This window comes from Oncorhynchus keta, unplaced genomic scaffold, assembly GCF_023373465.1.
Source record: "Oncorhynchus keta strain PuntledgeMale-10-30-2019 unplaced genomic scaffold, Oket_V2 Un_contig_3157_pilon_pilon, whole genome shotgun sequence".
Classification (NCBI taxonomy): domain Eukaryota; kingdom Metazoa; phylum Chordata; class Actinopteri; order Salmoniformes; family Salmonidae; genus Oncorhynchus; species Oncorhynchus keta.
The window spans coordinates 134,243-155,396 of NW_026287106.1; the positions used below are offsets into that span (position 1 = coordinate 134,243).

Sequence of the window (21,154 nt, forward strand, 5' to 3'; positions counted from 1 at the left end):
TACTTCCTCAGTGGTAGGGAGGCGAGCAGGCCAGAGGTGGATGAACGCAGTGCCCTTGTTTGGGTGTAGGGCCTGATCAGAGCCTGGAGGTACTGAGGTGCCGTTCCCCTCACAGCTCCGTAGGCAAGCACCATGGTCTTGTAGCGGATGCAAGCTTCAACTGGAAGCCAGTGGAGAGAGCGGAGGAGCGGGGTGACGTGAGAGAACTTGGGAAGGTTGAACACCAGACGGGCTGCGGCGTTCTGGATGAGTTGTAGGGGTTTAATGGCACAGGCAGGGAGCCCAGCCAACAGCGAGTTGCAGTAATCCAGACGGGAGATGACAAGTGCCTGGATTAGGACCTGTGCCGCTTCCTGTGTGAGGCAGGGTCGTACTCTGCTGATGTTGTAGAGCATGAACCTACAGGAACGGGCCACCGCCTTGATGTTAGTTGAGAACGACAGGGTGTTGTCCAGGATCACGCCAAGGTTCTTAGCGCTCTGGGAGGAGGACACAATGGAGTTGTCAACCGTGATGGCAAGATCATGGAACGGGCAGTCCTTCCCCGGGAGGAAGAGCAGCTCCGTCTTGCCGAGGTTCAGCTTGAGGTGGTGATCCGTCATCCACACTGATATGTCTGCCAGACATGCAGAGATGCGATTCGCCACCTGGTCATCAGAAGGGGGAAAGGAGAAGATTAATTGTGTGTCGTCTGCATAGCAATGATAGGAGAGGCCATGTGAGGTTATGACAGAGCCAAGTGACTTGGTGTATAGCGAGAATAGGAGAGACAGATTAGAAAAGAGAGGGATGAAGAGAGAGAGGCAGGGAGAGAAAATAATTTCCCTGCTATCAGAAGGTTCAAGTCTCTGAGGAACACTGAGGCTAATGTAGCCTGGGGGGAAGAAAGAGGTAAGGGAAGATAGAGGGGAGGAAAGAGGAGATGGTTTAGTACTGTAGCAGAGGAAGAGGGCCCTATCCATAACCTACCCATATGGCTTAGTAGAGAAGGTTGCCTGGTGGCTCCTGACAAAGGGGAGAACATATCCCTTCCTCTAGCTCTCCTTCTTCCCTTTCTGTTTATCACTCTCTTCTTTCCTTTCTGTTATCACTCTCTCTCTCTCTCCTTCTTCCCTTTCTGTTATCTCTCTCTCTCTCCTTCTTCCCTTTCTGTTATCTCTCCCTCTCTCCTTCTTCCCTTTCTGTTATCACTCTCCCTCTCCTTCTTTCCTTTCTGCGCTCTCTCTCTCCTTCTTCCCTTTCTGTTTATCACTCTCTCTCTCTCCTTCTTCCCTTTCTGTTATCACTCTCTCTTTCTTCCCTTTCTGTTATCACTCTCTCTCTCCTTCTTCCCTTTCTGTTATCACTCTCTATTTCTTCCCTTTCTGTTATCACTCTCTCTCTCCTTCTTTCCTTTCTGTTATCTCTCTCTCTCTCCTTCTTCCCTTTCTGTTTATCACTCTCTCTCTCTCTCCTTCTTCCCTTTCTGTTATCACTCTCTCTCTCCTTCTTCCTTTCTGTTATCACTCTCTCTTCCTTTCTGCTCTCTCTCTCTCTCTCTTCCTTCTTCCCTTTCTGTTTATCACTCTCTCTCTCCTTCTTCCCTTTCTGTTATCACTCTCTCTCTCTCCTTCTTCCTTTTCTGTTCTCTCTCTCTCTCCTTCTTCCCTTTCTGTTTATCACTCTCTCTCTCTCCTTCTTCCCTTTCTGTTATCACTCTCTCTTTCTTCCCTTTCTGTTATCACTCTCTCTCTCCTTCTTTCCTTTCTGTTATCTCTCTCTCTCTCCTTCTTTCCTTTCTGTTATCTCTCTCTCTCTCCTTCTTCCCTTTCTGTTTATCACTCTCTCTCTCTCTCCTTCTTCCCTTTCTGTTATCACTCTCTCTCTCCTTCTTCCCTTTCTGTTCTCTCTCTCTCTCCTTCTTCCCTTTCTGTTATCTCTCTCTCTCTCTCTCCTTCTTCCCTTTCTGTTATCACTCTCTCTCTCCTTCTTCCCTTTCTGTTATCACTCTCTCTTTCTTCCCTTTCTGTTATCTCTCTCTCCTTCTTCCCTTTCTGTTATCTCTCTCTCTCCTTCTTCCCTTTCTGTTATCTCTCTCTCTCCTTCTTCCCTTTCTGTTATCACTCTCTCTCTCCTTCTTCCCTTTCTGTTATCACTCTCTCTCTCTCTCCTTCTTCCCTTTCTGTTATCTCTCTCTCTCTCCTTCTTCCCTTTCTGTTCTCTCTCTCTCTTCCCTTTCTGTTATCACTCTCTATTTCTTCCCTTTCTGTTATCACTCTCTCTCTCCTTCTTTCCTTTCTGTTATCTCTCTCTCTCCTTCTTCCCTTTCTGTGTATCACTCTCTCTCTCTCCTTCTTCCCTTTCTGTTATCACTCTCTCTCTCTCTCTCCTTCTTCCCTTTCTGTTATCACTCTCTCTCTCCTTCTTCCCTTTCTGTTATCACCCTCTATTTCTTCCCTTTCTGTTATCACTCTCTCTCCTTCTTTCCTTTCTGTTATCTCTCTCTCTCTCCTTCTTCACTTTCTGTTATCTCTCTCTCTCCTTCTTCACTTTCTGTTATCCCTCTCTCTCTCTCTCCTTCTTCCCTTTCTGTTATCACTCTCTCTCTCCTTCCCTTTCTGTTATCTCTCTCTCCCCTTCTTCCCTTTCTGTTATCACTCTCTCTCTCCTTCTTCCCTTTCTGTTATCTCTCTCTCTCCTTCTTCCCTTTCTGTTATCACTCTCTCTCTCCTTCTTCCCTTTCTGTTATCACTCTCACTCTCTCTCTCTCCTTCTTCCCTTTCTGTTTATCACTCTCTCTCTCTCCTTCTTCCCTAAATGACTTAAATGTAATGTAAATGTTATCACTCTCTCTCTCCTTCTTCCCTTTCTGTTATCACTCTCTCCTTCTTCCCTTTCTGTTATCACTCTCTCTCTCCTTCTTTCCTTTCTGTTCTCTCTCTCTCCTTCTTCCCTTTCTGTTCTCTCTCTCTCCTTCTTCCCTTTCTGTTCTCTCTCTCTCTCTCCTTCTTCCCTTTCTGTTATCACTCTCTCTCTCCTTCCCTTTCTGTTATCACTCTCACTCTCTCTCTCTCTCCTTCTTCCCTTTCTGTTATCACTCTCTCTCTCTCCTTCTTCCCTTTCTGTTTATCACTCTCTCTTGAGTCTATTCTACCGTGTCAGAGCTGAGAGACCAGACTGTATCCAAAGAGTTAGTCGTTCTTTATTTTCAATTCTCTGATGATGTTTTGTTCAACTGAACTGTGATGTTGAAAAGTGTTTTGGATGAATTAAACTGGAGGTAAGATGAGCCTGGTCCCAGATCTGTTTGTGCCGTATGGCTGACGCCTATTGTTGTTTGGCATGACATTGACCATAGGAGTTGGCAAGACAGCACCAACAGCTCTGCGACCAGGCTACGATTAGCTAGCTTTAGTGCAGTAATGGATGGGCAGGCTAGGCCAGGGTCATGTTCATTAGGAAGCAAACGGAAGAACACGGACTGAAACAGGAAGATAATTCGTCCAATGAGAAATATTAATTTTCCTTTTTCTGTTGCAAAATATTTTCGGTCGCATGCCCCAATAAACACAATCCAGGACTGTAATGGAGAATGGAGGCTGGACACAGGCCTCCTTTGTGTCCATTTTAAGGGGCTCAGCCGGCCTCAACTACACCGCCATCTTTATCCTACCGCTGATGACTTCCTGCAATCGCACAAACAGCGGGGGCAGGGCAGGAGACTCTGGCAAATGTAAGCGTGGCTCTTTAAAACAGCAGGCTGAACAATGAGCCACAGCTTCAGATAGTATTTTAATGAGTACTACATAAATCCTGCCACTCTTCAACTTTTCACCTCAGTCACACATGTCTTCTACACGGAACAAAAATATAAAACGCAACATGTAAAGTGTTGGTCACATGTTTCATGAGTATAAATAAAATAACCCAGAAATGTTTAAAATGTTGTGCACACATTAGTTAGTGAGCATTTCTTCTTTACCAAGATAATCCATCCACCTGCAATTGGCATGCTGACTGCAGGAATGTTCACCAGAGCTGTTGCCAGAGAGTTGAATGTTCATTTCTCTACCATAAGCCGCCATAATGTTCATTTTAGAGAATTTGGCATTTACGTCCAACCAGGCCTCAAAACATGCCTAGTGTGGGCGAGCAGTTTGTTGATGTCAACGTTGTGAACAGAGTGTCCCATGATGGTGGTGGGGTTATGGTGTGGGCAGGCATTTACTACAGACAATGAACACAATTGCATTTTATCGATGTCAATTTGAATGGACAGAAATACCAAGACGAGATCCTTTTAAAGGTATCTGTTACCAACAGAAATTGTCGGAGTGGTATTAACTCAAATTCTCTCTCGAAGCAGTGCGGCTTGGCAGGGTCGTGTTTCAGAGGACGCATGAATCTTGACCTTCGCCTCTCCCGTGTCCGTATGGGAGTTGCAATGATGAGACAAGACTAACTTGCAAATTGGGGGGAAAAATAACTATAACAATGATTAAAATATATATAAAAATAAAAGGTAAAAAACTAAAGTTTAAAAAAATACATTGAACAAAAAAATGGAATACTGTCTGCATTAACTTGGTCTTATTTCTACCTAGAAACTGACTTACAACTGGATATATGCACACCATTATAAGAAGTTGATCGAGCACACACACACACAACACACACACACACACACACACACACACACACACACACACACACACACACACACACACACACACACACACACACACACACACACACACACACGTTCAAGCGGAACAGATGCTAGACATCTAACTGGGGTCTGGTGTGTGATGTGTGTTTGTAGCCAGAGAAGCTGATGACTCAGAAGTTGAGCTGACTCCCTGTGATCCAACCCACAGCCCACTCAGTCACACAAGGAACAATACAACTAAGGAACAAAAGCCGTCCTTGGCTAAAGAACTTAACTGACTAACATGCGTGGAGGGCACAGGAACCTGATCTAGCCTAAATGATTTGAGATGCTGTGTGTGTGTGTGTGTGTGTGTGTGTGTGTGTGTGTGTGTGTGTGTGTGTGTGTGTGTGTGTGTGTGTGTGTGTGTGTGTGTGTGTGTGTGTGTGTGTGTGTGCGTGTGTGTGAGAGAGAGAGAAATCTATCCAACTAGAGCCAATCACACAGTCTCCAGACGGTTGTTGAACTAATTGGCCAGGTGTGTAAGTTAGTTTCAGTTGGCCGTTGCTGGACCTAGTTTCAGTTGTTCGTTGCGGACCTAGTTTCAGTTGCACAGGACCCCGCCCTGTGCAACTGGGTATTGGACTTCCTGACGGGCCGCCCCCAGGTGGTGAGGGTAGGCAACAACATCTCCTCCCCGCTGATCCTCAACACCGGGGCCCCACAAGGGTGCGTTCTGAGCCCTCTCCTGTACTCCCTGTTCACCCATGACTGCGTGGCCACGCACGCCTCCAACTCAATCATCAAGTTTGCGGACGACACAACAGTGGTAGGCTTGATTACCAACAACGACGAGACGGCCTACAGGGAGGAGGTGAGGGCCCTCGGAGTGTGGTGTCAGGAAAATAACCTCACACTCAACGTCAACAAAACTAAGGAGATGATTGTGGACTTCAGGAAACAGCAGAGGGAACACCCCCCTATCCACATCGATGGAACAGTAGTGGAGAGGGTAGCAAGTTTTAAGTTCCTCGGCATACACATCACAGACAAACTGAATTGGTCCACTCACACAGACAGCATCTTGAAGAAGGCGCAGCAGCGCTTCTTCAACCTCAGGAGGCTGAAGAAATTCGGCTTGTCACCAAAAGCACTCACAAACTTCTACAGATGCACAATCGAGAGCATCCTGGCGGGTTGTATCACCGCCTGGTACGGCAACTGCTCCGCCCTCAACCGTAAGGCTCTCCAGAGGGTAGTGAGGTCTGCAAAACGCATCACCGGGGGCAAACGACCTGCCCTCCAGGACACCTACACCACCCGATGTTACAGGAAGGCCATAAAGATCATCAAGGACAACAACCACCCGAGCCACTGCCTGTTCACCCCGCTATCATTCAGAAGGCGAGGTCAGTACAGGTGCATCAAAGCTGGGACCGAGAGACTGAAAAACAGCTTCTATCTCAAGGCCATCAGACTGTTAAACAGCCACCACTAACATTGAGTGGCTGCTGCCAACACACTGACTCAACTCCAGCCACTTTAATAATGGGAATTGATGGGAAATTATGTAAATATATCACTAGCTACTTTAAACAATGCTACCTTATATAATGTTACTTACCCTACATTATTCATCTCATATGCATACGTATATACTGTACTCTATATCATCGACTGCATCCTTATGTAATACATGTATCACCAGCCATTTTAACTATGCCACTTTGTTTACATACTCATCTCATATGTATATACTGTACTCGATACCATCTACTGTATGCTGCTCTGTACCATCACTCATTCATATATCCTTATGTACATATTCTTTATCCCCTTACACTGTGTATAAGACAGTAGTTTTGGAATTGTTAGTTAGATTACTTGTTGGTTATCACTGCATTGTCAGAACTAGAAGCACAAGCATTTCGCTACACTCGCATTAACATCTGCTAACCATGTGTATGTGACAAATAACATTTGATTTGATCGTTGCTGGACCTAGTTTCAGTTGGCCGTTGCTGGACCTAGTTTCAATTAGCCGTTGCTGGACCTAGTTTCAGTTGGTATTTGCTGGACCTAGTTTCAGTTGGTCGTTGCTGGACCTAGTTTCAGTTGGTCGTTGCTGGACCTAGTTTCAGTTGGTCGTTGCTGGACCTAGTTTCAGTTGGTATTTGCTGGACCTAGTTTCAGTTGGTCGTTGCTGGACCTAGTTTCAGTTGGTCGTTGCTGGACCTAGTTTCAGTTGGTATTTGCTGGACCTAGTTTCAGTTGGTCGTTGCTGGACCTAGTTTCAGTTGGCCGCTGCTGGACCTAGTTTCAATTAGCCGTTGCTGGACATAGTTTCAGTTGGCCGTTGCTGGACCTAGTTTCAATTAGCCGTTGCTGGACCTAGTTTCAGTTGGTATTTGCTGGACCTAGTTTCAGTTGGTCGTTGCTGGACCTAGTTTCAGTTGGTCGTTGCTGGACCTAGTTTCAGTTGGTCGTTGCTGGACCTAGTTTCAGTTGGTATTTGCTGGACCTAGTTTCAGTTGGTCGTTGCTGGACCTAGTTTCAGTTGGCCGTTGTTGGACCTAGTTTCAATTAGCTGTTGCTGGACCTAGTTTCAGTTGGTATTTGCTGGACCTAGTTTCAGTTGGTCGTTGCTGGACCTAGTTTCAGTTGGTCGTTGCTGGACCTAGTTTCAGTTGGTCGTTGCTGGACCTAGTTTCAGTTGGTATTTGCTGGACCTAGTTTCAGTTGGTATTTGCTGGACCTAGTTTCAGTTGGTCGTTGCTGGACCTAGTTTCAGTTGGTCGTTGCTGGACCTAGTTTCAGTTGGCCGTTGTTGGACCTAGTTTCAGTTGGCCGTTGCTGGACCTAGTTTCAGTTGGTCGTTGCTGGACCTAGTTTCAGTTGGTCGTTGCTGGACCTAGTTTCAGTTGGTCGTTGCTGGACCTAGTTTCAGTTGGTATTTGCTGGACCTAGTTTCAGTTGGTCGTTGCTGGACCTAGTTTCAGTTGGCCGTTGTTGGACCTAGTTTCAATTAGCTGTTGCTGGACCTAGTTTCAGTTGGTATTTGCTGGACCTAGTTTCAGTTGGTCGTTGCTGGACCTAGTTTCAGTTGGTCGTTGCTGGACCTAGTTTCAGTTGGTCGTTGCTGGACCTAGTTTCAGTTGGTATTTGCTGGACCTAGTTTCAGTTGGTATTTGCTGGACCTAGTTTCAGTTGGTCGTTGCTGGACCTAGTTTCAGTTGGTATTTGCTGGACCTAGTTTCAGTTGGTATTTGCTGGACCTAGTTTCAGTTGGCCGTTGTTGGACCTAGTTTCAGTTGGCCGTTGTTGGACCTAGTTTCAGTTGGCCGTTGCTGGACCTAGTTTCAGTTGGTATTTGCTGGACCTAGTTTCAGTTGGTATTTGCTGGACCTAGTTTCAGTTGGCCGTTGTTGGACCTAGTTTCAGTTGGTATTTGCTGGACCTAGTTTCAGTTGGCCGTTGTTGGACCTAGTTTCAGTTGGTCGTTGCTGGACCTAGTTTCAGTTGGCCGTTGTTGGACCTAGTTTCAGTTGGCCGTTGCTGGACCTAATTTCAGTTGGTATTTGCTGGACCTAGTTTCAGTTGGTATTTGCTGGACCTAGTTTCAGTTGGTATTTTTCTGGACCTAGTTTCAGTTGGTATTTTTCTGGACCTAGTTTCAGTTGCTATTTTTCTGGACCTAGTTGCTTGTAGTTGGTTCCGATTCAACATGTACAATCTGCCATGGACAGTTAGGGAAAACCTTACCCCAAAAAACATTGATAGTTGGTTGGCTGTAGTTTTATTCAGACACAGATTGATTATTACAAGACAAACTGATTCATAGCAACATAATTACACATAATTACATTGTGTATGTTTTGTAAGTGGTTCAACACATTGTTCTATATTAAGTAGGTTTTTTACTTTTTTTTAAAGCTGCACACAAACTGCCCTCCTGGGACAATGCAGATTTACTGAACTGAACCAATGAGTACAACAGTCCAGTCTGAACTCTACCAGGCTCTAGTGAACCCATGATTAGAACAGTCCAGTCTGAACTCAACCAGGCTCTAGTGAACCCATGATTAGAACAGTCCTGTCTGAACTCAACCAGGCTCTAGTGAACCCATGAGTAGAACAGTCCTGTCTGAACTCTACCAGGCTCCACTGAGGCTCAAAAAATAAAAATACTTTTGGACTACATTGGATTCCTTTACCAAGTTAAAATGGGACTTCAAAGCCAATAATAGGGCAGAATGTACCAGTCACTCTACGAAGGAAATGGGTCTTATTTGAAGAGGAGAGAGAAGCCAGACTGGAAAACACTGAATATTATACTGGATGTGCGGCTGGAGATAGCTAAAATGTGTGTGTGTGTATATTCGGTTTTATTAAGTACAAGGCCAGACAGAGCCTTGGAAATCTGCTCCTTCTTACATCCTATGGAATCTCCCTTCACTGGAAAGTCCCTAGTTGACTCTGCAGTGTGTGTGTGTGTGTGTGTGTGTGTGTGTGTGTGTGTGTGTGTGTGTGTGTGTGTGTGTGTGTGTGTGTGTGTGTGTGTGTGTGTGTGTGTGTGTGTGTGTGTGTGTGTGTGTGTGTGTGTGTGTGTGTGTGTGTGTGTGTGTGTGTGTGTGTGTGTGTGTGTGTGTGTGTGTGTATATGCATTGGCAGGAGAGGAGGGGATGTACCTCTAGCCAACTAATACACTGATTATTACATTAAAGCTTCTGTCCTCTGGCTAGAGAGAGTAGTTGGGGGTGAACTGACAAAGACCTCTTTAATATATACTTTCAAATGGACAGACAGATTTTTGGACGCTATGAGACAGGGACAACATTCCATTCTCAATCAAATAGGAATTATCTTTGCAAAAAATCTACAAGAACAAAGGAAAATAAAATTGAGTGATTGATTACCCACAAATGAACCATCACTGTTCTTTGCCTGTAGGCTACGAGGGTTAATGTTAATACTCAACCAACTATGGTCTTCATGACAACTATGTTCTTCATGACAACTATGGTCTTCATGACAACTATGTTCTTCATGACAACTATGTTCTTCATGACAACTATGTTCTTCATGACAACTATGTTCTTCATGACAACTATGTTCTTCATGACAACTATGGTCTTCATGACAACTATGGTCTTCATGACAACTATGTTCTTCATGACAACTATGGTCTTCATGACAACTATGTTCTTCATGACAACTATGTTCTTCATGACAACTATGTTCTTCATGACAACTATGTTCTTCATAACAACTATGTTCTTCATGACAACTATGTTCTTCATGACAACTATGTTCTTCATGACAACTATGTTCTTCATGACAACTATGTTCTTCATAACAACTATGTTCTTCATGACAACTATGTTCTTCATGACAACTATGTTCTTCATGACAACTATGTTCTTCATGACAACTATGTTCTTCATGACAACTATGTTCTTCATGACAACTATGTTCTTCATAACAACTATGTTCTTCATGACAACTATGTTCTTCATAACAACTATGTTCTTCATGACAACTATGTTCTTCATGACAACTATGTTCTTCATGACAACTATGTTCTTCATGACAACTATGTTCTTCATGACAACTATGTTCTTCATAACAACTATGTTCTTCATGACAACTATGTTCTTCATGACAACTATGTTCTTCATGACAACTATGTTCTTCATGACAACTATGGTCTTCATGACAACTATGGTCTTCATGACAACTATGTTCTTCATGACAACTATGTTCTTCATAACAACTATGTTCTTCATGACAACTATGTTCTTCATGACAACTATGTTCTTCATGACAACTATGTTCTTCATGACAATGTTCTTCATGACAACTAACTATGACAACTATTCTTCATGACAACTATGTTCTTCATGACAACTATGTTCTTCATGACAACTATGTTCTTCATGACAACTATGTTCTTCATGACAACTATGTTCTTCATGACAACTATGTTCTTCATGACAACTATGTTCTTCATGACAACTATGTTCTTCATGACAACTATGTTCTTCATGACAACTATGGTCTTCATGACAACTATGGTCTTCATGACAACTATGTTCTTCATGACAACTATGTTCTTCATGACAACTATGTTCTTCATGACAACTATGGTCTTCATGACAACTATGTTCTTCATGACAACTATGGTCTTCATGACAACTATGTTCTTCATGACAACTATGGTCTTCATGACAACTATGTTCTTCATGACAACTATGTTCTTCATGACAACTATGGTCTTCATGACAACTATGTTCTTCATGACAACTATGTTCTTCATGACAACTATGTTCTTCATGACAACTATGTTCTTCATGACAACTATGGTCTTCATGACAACTATGTTCTTCATGACAACTATGGTCTTCATGACAACTATGGTCTTCATAACAACTATGGTCTTCATAACAACTATGGTCTTCATGACAACTATGGTCTTCAAAACAACTATGTTCTTCATGACAACTATGTTCTTCATGACAACTATGTTCTTCATGACAACTATGTTCTTCATGACAACTATGTTCTTCATGACAACTATGTTCTTCATGACAACTATGTTCTTCATGACAACTATGTTCTTCATGACAACTATGTTCTTCATGACAACTATGTTCTTCATGACCACTATGGTCTTCATGACCACTATGTTCTTCATGACAACTATGGTCTTCATGACAACTATGGTCTTCATGACCATAGCTGGTTGAGTTTAGGTTAAAATGTATTAAGAGACAAGAAGAACGGGATCCTTTTGGATCCTAAAGCCGTGTCACTGCCCACATCTCCCTCCCTCCCTAACCATTGTGATATCACTGCTCCAACAGGCATCCTATGAGGCAAGGACTGCCAGGACACCTTTCTGCTCACTTGAGTCATTCCCCCACTGTCTTCACACACACACACACACACACACACACACACACACACACACACACACACACACACACACACACACACACTGTTGTGCACTGCAATCGTACACACACACACTCTCTGTGAACATCTCCAGGTGTTGGCTCTAACTAATAGCGGGGACCAGCCCACTCCAATCCTTATGACTCATTTAATGTGCACTTTAGAAAACGGCTACCATTACATTCCACACTAAAACACTGAATAGGGTGCCATTACATTCCACACTAAATTACACTGAACAGGGTGCCATCATATTCCACACTAAACACACTAAGCAGTGTGCTATAGAGGGAATAGGGTGCCATTTGGCAGTTCAGGAAAACTCCCTCACTTTCAGCAGAAACTCCAGGCACATCTTGTTTGTTTAGGGTCAATGGGCATATCTCAAATGCAGTGTGTCTGTATGTGTGTCTGTGTTCTGATCTAAAGTAGTTCACTATGAGGATTCAGGGTGCCATTTGGGATCTTCCAATTTTGTTGGCACTGGTCAAAAGCAGCGCACTATTTTCATTTCCATTTCAGTCATTTAGCAGATGCTCTTATCCAGAGTGATTTACAGACCTATTAGTGTTAAGTGCCTTGCTCAAGGGCACATCGGCAGATTCTTGTCAGCTTGGAGATTTGAACCAGCAACCTTTCAGTTCCTGGTCCAACGCTCTAAGCACTAGTGTATAATTTGGGATGCAAACATCATCTTCCTGGCATAAAGGGGGAACGAGAGGGGCATGAGGCAACCTTATCTCTTAACGAACAACGGCTTACAACAGGAGAGCACTGGGCAACTCCAGTCCTGAAGGTATGCAATACTGGCCTTCCAGCTGGGCTGGAGCAACAGTCTACACACACAGACTACAAGACCCCATGCACACAACCCTGGCTGCACACAATGTCAAGTCATTACAGGATCTCTGTCTGTATAGGACATGACCAGATCAGGGGGAAACAGGATATAACAAGCAGGAGGTTTTAACCATTAAATCAAACACCACCATAAAATCACTTCATATATTAATCCTACCCTGGATCCTTTTACATACAACACTGTGTGAGTGGGCTGGCTGGGGACATATATATGAGCTATAGGAAGGGTTGGGGGCTGGATCATCGTTTGTGTGTGTGTGTGTGCACAGCGGGGTCTTAGGTCTGAAATAACACTAGTAGATTACACTGGGGATGATTTGTGAACAATGAGTGCAGGAGGATGTTTGATCCCTCGTACAGCAGAGTAGTGACAGGCAAGGTTTATGAGCCCGACATTATGTGTGTGTGTGCTCATGGCTCTTCATCTTCTGTAGAGTTCCAGTACACAGACAACAGTTCATTGTTAACTGTGTGAAAACACATGCACCATGGTTATCATCTATTAGCTGGGTTCCACCACCAGTGAGCCAACAACTACGACAACAACCTGTTGTTCTTCTTCTTTCTTTTGGTTTTCCTTCAATGAATACATTCTCGACCCTAGAATATCTGAGACCTGGCGGCTCCATTTCCTGTTTTAATGCATGAGCGATAGATCAGAGACAGACAGATAGATACAGTGCATTCGGGAAAGTATTCAGTCCATTCTGTTACGTTACAGTGTCACATCCTGACCATAGTTTGCTTTGTATGTTCTATGTTTTGTTTGGTCAGGGTGTGATCTGAGTGGGCATTCTATGTTGGATGTCTAGTTTGTCTGTTTCTGTGTTTGGCCTGATATGGTTCTCAATCAGAGGCAGGTGTTAGTCATTGTCTCTGATTGGGAACCATATTTAGGTAGCCTGTTTTGTCATTGTGGGTTGTGGGTGATTGTCTATGTCTATGTTAGTTGCTTGTGTCAGCACATTTTGGTATATAGCTTCACGGTCGTTTTTTCGTTTATTGTTTTGTATTCAGTGTTCAGTGCTTTTCTTTAATTAAAATATCATCAAGAACACGTACCACGCTACATTTTGGTCCGCCTCTTACGACGATCGTGACATAGTGACTTATCCTAAAAATGGATTCATTATTGTTTTTACCTCAATCAACACACAATACCCCATAATGACAAATTGAAAACAGGTTTAGACATTTTTGCAGAAATACCTTATTTACATAAGTGTTCAGACTCTTTGCTAAGAGACTCGAAATTGAGCTCAGGTGCATCCTGTTTCCATTGATCATCCTTGAGATGTTTCTTCAACTTGGAGTCCACCTGTTGTAAATCCAATTGATTGGACATGATTTGGAAAGGCACATATTGTCTATACAAGGTCCCAAGGTTGACGATGCCTTTCAGAGCAAAAACCAAGCCATGAGGTTGAAGAAATTGTCAGAGAGCTCCGAGACAGGATTGTGTCGAGGCACAGATCTGGGGAAGGGTACCAAAAATGTCTGCAGCATTGAAGGTCTCAAAGAATACAGTGGCCTCCATCATTCTTAATTGGAAGTTTAGAAGCACTAAGACTCTTCCTAGAGCTGGCCGCACGGCCAAACTGAGCAATTGGGGGAGAAGGGCCTTGGTCAGGGAGGAGACCAAGAACACGATGGTCACTCTGACAGAGCTCCAGAGTTCCTCTGTGGAGATGGGAGGACCTTCCAGAAGCACAACCATCTCTGCAGCACTCCATCAATCAGGCCTATATGGTAGAGTGGCCAGACGGATGTCACTCCTCAGTAAAAGGCACATGACAGCCCGCTTGGATTTGACCAAAAGGCACCTAAAAAGGACTCAGACCACAAGAAACAAGATTCCCTGGTCTGATGAAACCAAGATTGAATTATTTGGCCTGAATACCAAGTGTCACGTCTGGAGGAAACATGGCACCATCTCTACAGTGAAGCATGGTGGTGGCAGCATCATGGTGTGGGGATGTTTTTCAGCGGCAGGGACTGAGAGACTAGTCAGGGAAAGATGAACAGAGCAAAGTACAGAGAGATCCTTGATGAAGTCCTGAGGTCTCTGGAGAAGGTTCTCAGACTGGGGCAAAGGTTACATTAGAGTGTCTAGTTTGAGAAACAGATGCCTCACAAGTCCTCAACTGGCAGCTTCATTAAATAGTTCCCACAAAACACCAGTCTCAACATCAACAGTTAGGAGGCGACTCCGGGATGCTGGCCTTCACAAATGCTGATGCTCCAGATACTCAACTAGTCTAAAGGCCCGTTTTATTGTTTCTTTAATCAGCACAACAGTTTTCAGCTGGGCTAACAATTGTAAAAGGTTTTCTAATGATAAATGAGCCTTTTAAAATGATAAACTTAGATTGGCTAACACAACGTGCCATTGAAAATGGGCCTCTGTATGCCTATGTAGATATTCCATTTAAAAAAAAGACAGTTTACAGCTACAATAGTCACTTACAAAATTAACAATGTCTACACTGTATTTCTGATTAATTGTATGTTATTTTAATGGACATAAAAAAAGTGCTTTTATTTCAAAAACAAGGACATTTCTAAGTGACCCCAAACTTTTGAACGGTAGTGTATGTAAATGTGATATCAGATTTGTATTTTTAATACATTTGCAAACATTTCTTCAAACTTATTTTTGGGGTATTGTGTGTAGATTGATGAGGGATTTTTATATATTTTTTCATCAATTCTAGAATAAGGCTGTTACGTAGCACTGTAGATAGATTGACAGACAGGTCGGTCGGTGGGTTGGAGTCAAGTCTCCAGACATTAAGTGCCCTGCTGTATTTTCCACTCAGGCAGAAACATCAGAGCCACATTTATTTCTCCACCTAGGGAATACTGGAGCTCTCCCTCAGCCAGGGTTATTTTAGGACTACTAAGACCCGAAAACCAGCACACACACACACACAAAAGCAAGCAAGCACACACACAGGCACGAACACACACCTTGTATAAGTTAAGACGTCTGGATGTTTTTTCCTCTGATTTCTATAACAGCTCCAGCATATATTTCTTGAGCCTTGGAAACCAGGACACATGATTCAGAAAACATGTTCCTAGACAGGAGGCAGAGTGTGTGTGTGTAAATTCATGCAAGTGTGTGTGTGTTCGTGCCTGTGTGTGTGTTTGCATGTTTTTGTACGAGTGTGTCTCTGCGTACATGTGTGTGTACGGAGCCCTGGAGTAGCGGGTTTGTTTTGAGTTAAAGGAAGAACAGGGTTGGTGAACAGAACAGCCATGTGGAGAAGTAATGTGGAGAGAGAGAGATGAACCGCTGTGCTCAGCACTCTGCTACTTGTTGGCTTCGTCCCAAATGGCACCTTATTCTCTACATAGTGCACTACTTTTGACCAGAGTCGAATAGGTCCTGGTCAAAAGTAGTGCACTATATATAGAATAGCATTCCATTTGGGATGTTGCCCTAATGGCATCAGCATCTGTCCAGCATGTGCTCCCCAGCCAAGCATTCTCACACTGCTGCCTCCTGCCACCACATCATTAGATCACATTCCCCCTCTCTCTCTCTCCTTTGCTCTCTCCGTTTAACCCTTTCCCTCTCTTTCTCGGTTTTTCTCTTTGTCCGTTTCGCTCTCCCTCCCTCCCTCCCTCCCTCATTCTGGGTTCTCCTCTTTCCGTGTCTCTCCCTTCCTCTCCTCCTCTCTCTGTTTGTTTCTCCTCCTCCCTCCTCAGAGAGAAGAGATTACGGTGCGGATACAGGCCATCAGGTGAGAACCCTCCCTTAGACCATACTGAGTCAGCAGGGACGCCACATTGAACGATCACCGACGGTAATGTGGCGTCTGTCTTTGTCATTTTGCTGTAGATTACAAACAGGTGTCTTGTACAGCCACTTCTTTTGTTTGCAGAGACAAGCAACTCTGGTAGGTCTTTGTTTCATTACGATGTTCAAATGTTAAATACCTTTATCACATACTAATGAACAGAACAGAACGAGCAGACACAGAAGCAAGGCCACATGTTGTGTGGGAGTCAACGCAGGTCCCCGATGTTCTCAAAATAGCAAACCATGACTCACTGAAGTTCTCACCCTGCTCAAGAATAACCAGGCATTGAATTCTCCTAGATGAGGTCCATCAGCAATGAATAGAACATCTTTCACCCTAAATCTAAATCTCTGTTTTTGGAGTGCGACTCTCGTTGAAGGTCTGGGACCCTTTTCCCTGGTAAATAGTAGTCAGGTAGCCTCATCCTTCACTGGGCTGAAGCCAACTTGTCATGTATCATGACAATTAATGACAGAGTTGGCTACAGCACATGCAGTACAGAATGGGACAAGGACATTAGCCTGGGTGGCCTGGCTGGTCTAGCGGAAATGCCACAGCGTCCAGCACGTCTACAGTGTCAACATGGGTTCCAATGTGATATACTGCCATTTGACACAACCTATATCTTTCCCCACTGTCACCCTCTCTCTCTATCTATCGGTTCAACAAAGTCAGAAAATACCTACAAAAAATAATAACCAAATGTATGTACAGTTGAAGTCAGACATGTACATACACTTAGGATCGTGTCATTTAAACTCATTGACATCATTTCAGTCAATTGGAGGCATACCTGTGGATGTATTTCAAGGCCTACCTTCAAACTCAGTGCCTCTTTGCTTGACATCATAGGAAATTCAAAAGAAATCAGTCAAGACATCAGAAAATAAATTGTTGACCTCCACAAGTCTGGTTCATCCTTGGGAGCAATTTTCAAACGCCTGAAGGTACCACGTTCATCTGTACAAACAATAATGCGCAAGTATGAACACCATAGGAATGCAGCAGTCATACCGCTCAGGAAAGAGACGCGTCTCCTAGAGATGAACGTACTTTGGTGCGAAAAGTGCAAATCAATCCCAGAACAACAGCAAAGGACCTTGTGAAGATGCTGAAGGAAACAGGTACAAAAGTATCTATATCCACAGTAAAACGAGTCCTATATCAACATAACCCTGAAAGGCCGCTCAGCAAGGAAGAAGCCACTGCTCCAAAACCGCAATAAAAAAAGCCAGACTACGGTTTGCAACTGCACATGGGGACAAAGATCGTACTTTTTGGAGAAATGTCCTCTGGTCTGTTTGGCCATAATGACCATTGTTATGTTTAGAGGAAAAAGGGGGAGGCTTGCAAGCCAAAGAACACCATCCCAACCGTGAAGCAAGGAAGTGGCAGCATCATGTTGTGGAGGTGGCAGCATCATGTTGTGGGGGTGCTTTGCTGCAGGAGGGACTGGTGCACTTCACAAAATAGATGGCATCACGAGAAAGGGAAATTATGTGGATATATTGAAGCAACATCTCAAGACGGTGGGTGGTCTGCTTAGCTCAGTTGGTAGAGCATGGCGCTTGTAACGCCAGGGTAGTGGGTTCGATTCCCGGGACCACCCATACGTAGAATGTATGCACACATGACTGTAAGTCGCTTTGGATAAAAGCGTCTGCTAAATTGCATATATTAAGACATCAGTCAGGAAGTTAAAGCTTGGTCGCAAATGGGTCTTCCAAATGGACAATGACCCCAAGCATACTTCCAAAGTTGTAGCAAAATGGCTTAAGGACAACAAAGTCAAGGTATTGGAGTGGCCATCACAAAGCCATGCCCTCAATCCTATAGAAAATATGTGGGCAGAACTGAAAAAGCGAGCTACGAGGCCTACAAACCTGACTCAGTTACACCAGCTCTGTGGAAAGTTTGTGGAAGACTACCCTAAACGTTTGACTCAAGTTAAACAATTTAAAGGCAATGCTACCAAATACCAATTGAGTGTATCTAATCTTCTGAATGTGATGAAAGAAATAAAAGCTGAAATAAATAATTCTGTCTACTATTATTCTGACATTTCATGTATGTATGTATGTATGTATGTATGTATGTATGTATGTATGTATGTATGTATGTATGTATGTATGTATGTATGTATGTATGTTTGTAGTACCAGTCAAAAGTTTGGACACCTACTCATTCAAGCGTATTTTTACTATTTTCTACATTGTAGAATAATAGTGAAGACATCAAAACTCTGAAAGAATGCATATGGAATCATGTAGTAACCAAAATATATTTTAGATTCTTCAAAATCGCTACCTTTTGCCTTGATGACAGCTTTGCACACTCTTGGCATTCTCTCAACCAGCTTCACCTGGAATGCTTTTCCAACAGTCTTGAACAGTCTTGAAAGCAGCACTTCTTGGCTGCTTTTCCTTCACTCTGTGGTCCAACTCATCCCAATTGGGATGAGGTCGGGTGATTGTGGAGGCCAGGTCATCTGATGCAGCACTCCATCACTCTCCTTGGTCAAATAGCCCTTACACAGCCTGGAGGTTTGTTGGGTAATTGTCCTATTGAAAAATAGCCCCACTAAGCACAAACTAGATGGGATATCGCTACAGAATGCTGTGGTAGCCATGCTGTCTAAGTGTCCCTTGAATTCTAAATAAATGACTGATAGTGCCACCAGCAAAGCACCCCCACACCACCACACCTCCACCTCCATGCTTCACGGTGGGAACCACAGATGCAGAGATAATCTGTTCACCCACTCTGCGTCTCATAAAGACATAGCAGTTGGAAACAAAATTTGGACTCATCAGACCAAAAGGACAGATTTCCATCAGTCTAATGTCCATTGCTCGTGTGTCTTGGCCCAAGCAAGTCCCTTCTTATTATTGGTGTCCTTAAGTAATGGTTTCTTTGCAGCAATTTGCCAAAAAGCCTTTTTGAAATCTGACATGTTGGCTGGATTCACAACAAGTGTAGTTTTAATTTGCTATCTTGCATGTGTGATTTAATGAAAGTTTGATTTTTATAGTCATTTATTTGAATTTGCGCTCTGCATTTTCCCTGGCTTTTGGCCAGGTGGGGCTCTAGCGTCCCACATGTCCCAGAGAGGTGAAGGAAAGAAGTTCCACAAATTAACTTTTAACAAGGCACACCTGTTAATTTAAATGCATTCCAGGTGACTAACCCATGAAGCTGGTTGAGAGAATGCCAAGAGTGTGCAAAGCCATACGACTCCTAAACAGGTAATCAAATGGCTACCTGGACTATTTGCATTGTCCCACCCCCCTATCCTTCTTTTACACTGCTTCTACTCTCTGTTTATCATATATGCATCGTCACTTTAACTGTACATGCATGTACATACTACCTCAATTAGCCCGACTAACCGGTGCCTGTATATAACCTCTTTACTGGATATAGCCTCGCTACTGTTATTTTTCACTCTATTTTTACTGTTGTTTTTTATTTCTTTACTTATCTATTGTTCACCTAATACCTATTTTTTACTTAAAAATTGCACTGTTGGTTAGGGCCTGTAAGTAAGCATTTCACGGTAAGGTCTACCTACACCTGTTGTATTCGGCAAAATGACAAATACACTTTGATTAAAGCTGTCATCAAGGCAAAGGGTTGCTACTTTGAAGAAAATCAAATATAAATCATATTTTGATTTGTTTAACACTTTTCTGGTTACTACATGATTCCATGTGTTAATTCATAGTGTTGATGTCTTCACTATTATTCTACAATGTAGAGAATAGTAAAAATAAAGAAAAACCCTTGAATGAGTAGGTGTGTCCAAACTTTTGACTGGTACTGTATATAACTATCTTTATCTACCTGGGCCTACGGAAACCTTTGAAGCCGATACTGTATCTATGTCTGCAACTGCTAAACAGTCTGTCTTTCTCAGTGCTTTGTCCTCTCTCTGTCTGACAGAACATGTCAAAGGGAGAGCCAGACAACCACGTGGCGAGGCATGGCTTTAGCCACCTCTCTGGTTCCATCTACTGGCCGGCAAACGCCACTTACGGTACAAGGCCATCTGAGACAAAGACACAGGCTTCGTTTGATATGGCACCCTTCCATCTTTAGTAGACTACTTTTGACTAAGGGTCCACAGGGCTCTGGTCGAAACTAGTGCACTATATAGGGAACAGGGTGCAATTTGGGATGCAGTTAAAGACATTGAAAGAGGGAGCAGCCTAGTGCACTTTGTAGCTCACAATAGGGCATACAATAACGTACAGGCTTTGTTCCAGCCCAGCTCCAACACTATCTACTGGCCTGCTGACGCAACATGCAGAGACAGCTGAAGGGATATAGAGTACAATGACCCTTGACTTGCACACTGATCTGAAGTCAGTGTGTACTCCACCACCTAATGGCTAAGGTAGGCTGTGAGGGATGGTAAGCTGAGCTTAGATCTGTGGCTAAGGGCAACTTCTAGCTTGAGCACTTGACACAAAAGACAATAGATCACAAGGACACGTGCAAGCACACACACACACAAACACCACTGACCTGTCTTAGTAGCTAAGATGACAACAGCTCATCCTCCAGGTATCTAGCAGCTATCTAGGCCAGTGGTTCCCTCCCATTTAACTGACCCACCTAGAGCTGCTAGTTGTCCATGTGACCCGTCTAAGTACACAAGACAGATGTTAGATACTAGGATCCAGTCCCATCCCGAGTCGCTCCCAGATCCAGATCCAAATCCTATTACCCATAACCCATCAGTGGGTCTTAACACAGCATTTGGAAAGGATCAACCAGAGGTGTACTGGTTAAGATGTAGAGATGTCATGTTAGATAGTAAGACCCTGTCCTAGGCACCAAGACTAAGATCACTTTATTCGTCCATTTGTAGACAAGGTCCAATGAAAATTTGACTTCCGCT

The 21,154-nt window shown here is 43.5% G+C and overlaps 1 protein-coding gene across 5 annotated transcripts in view; it reads right to left on the bottom strand.

Moving 5' to 3' along the window:
• Positions 1 to 21,154, bottom strand: part of efl1 (elongation factor like GTPase 1) — a 109,286-nt gene that overhangs the window by 42,103 nt on the left and 46,029 nt on the right. The gene's annotated exons all lie outside the window — the stretch shown is intronic.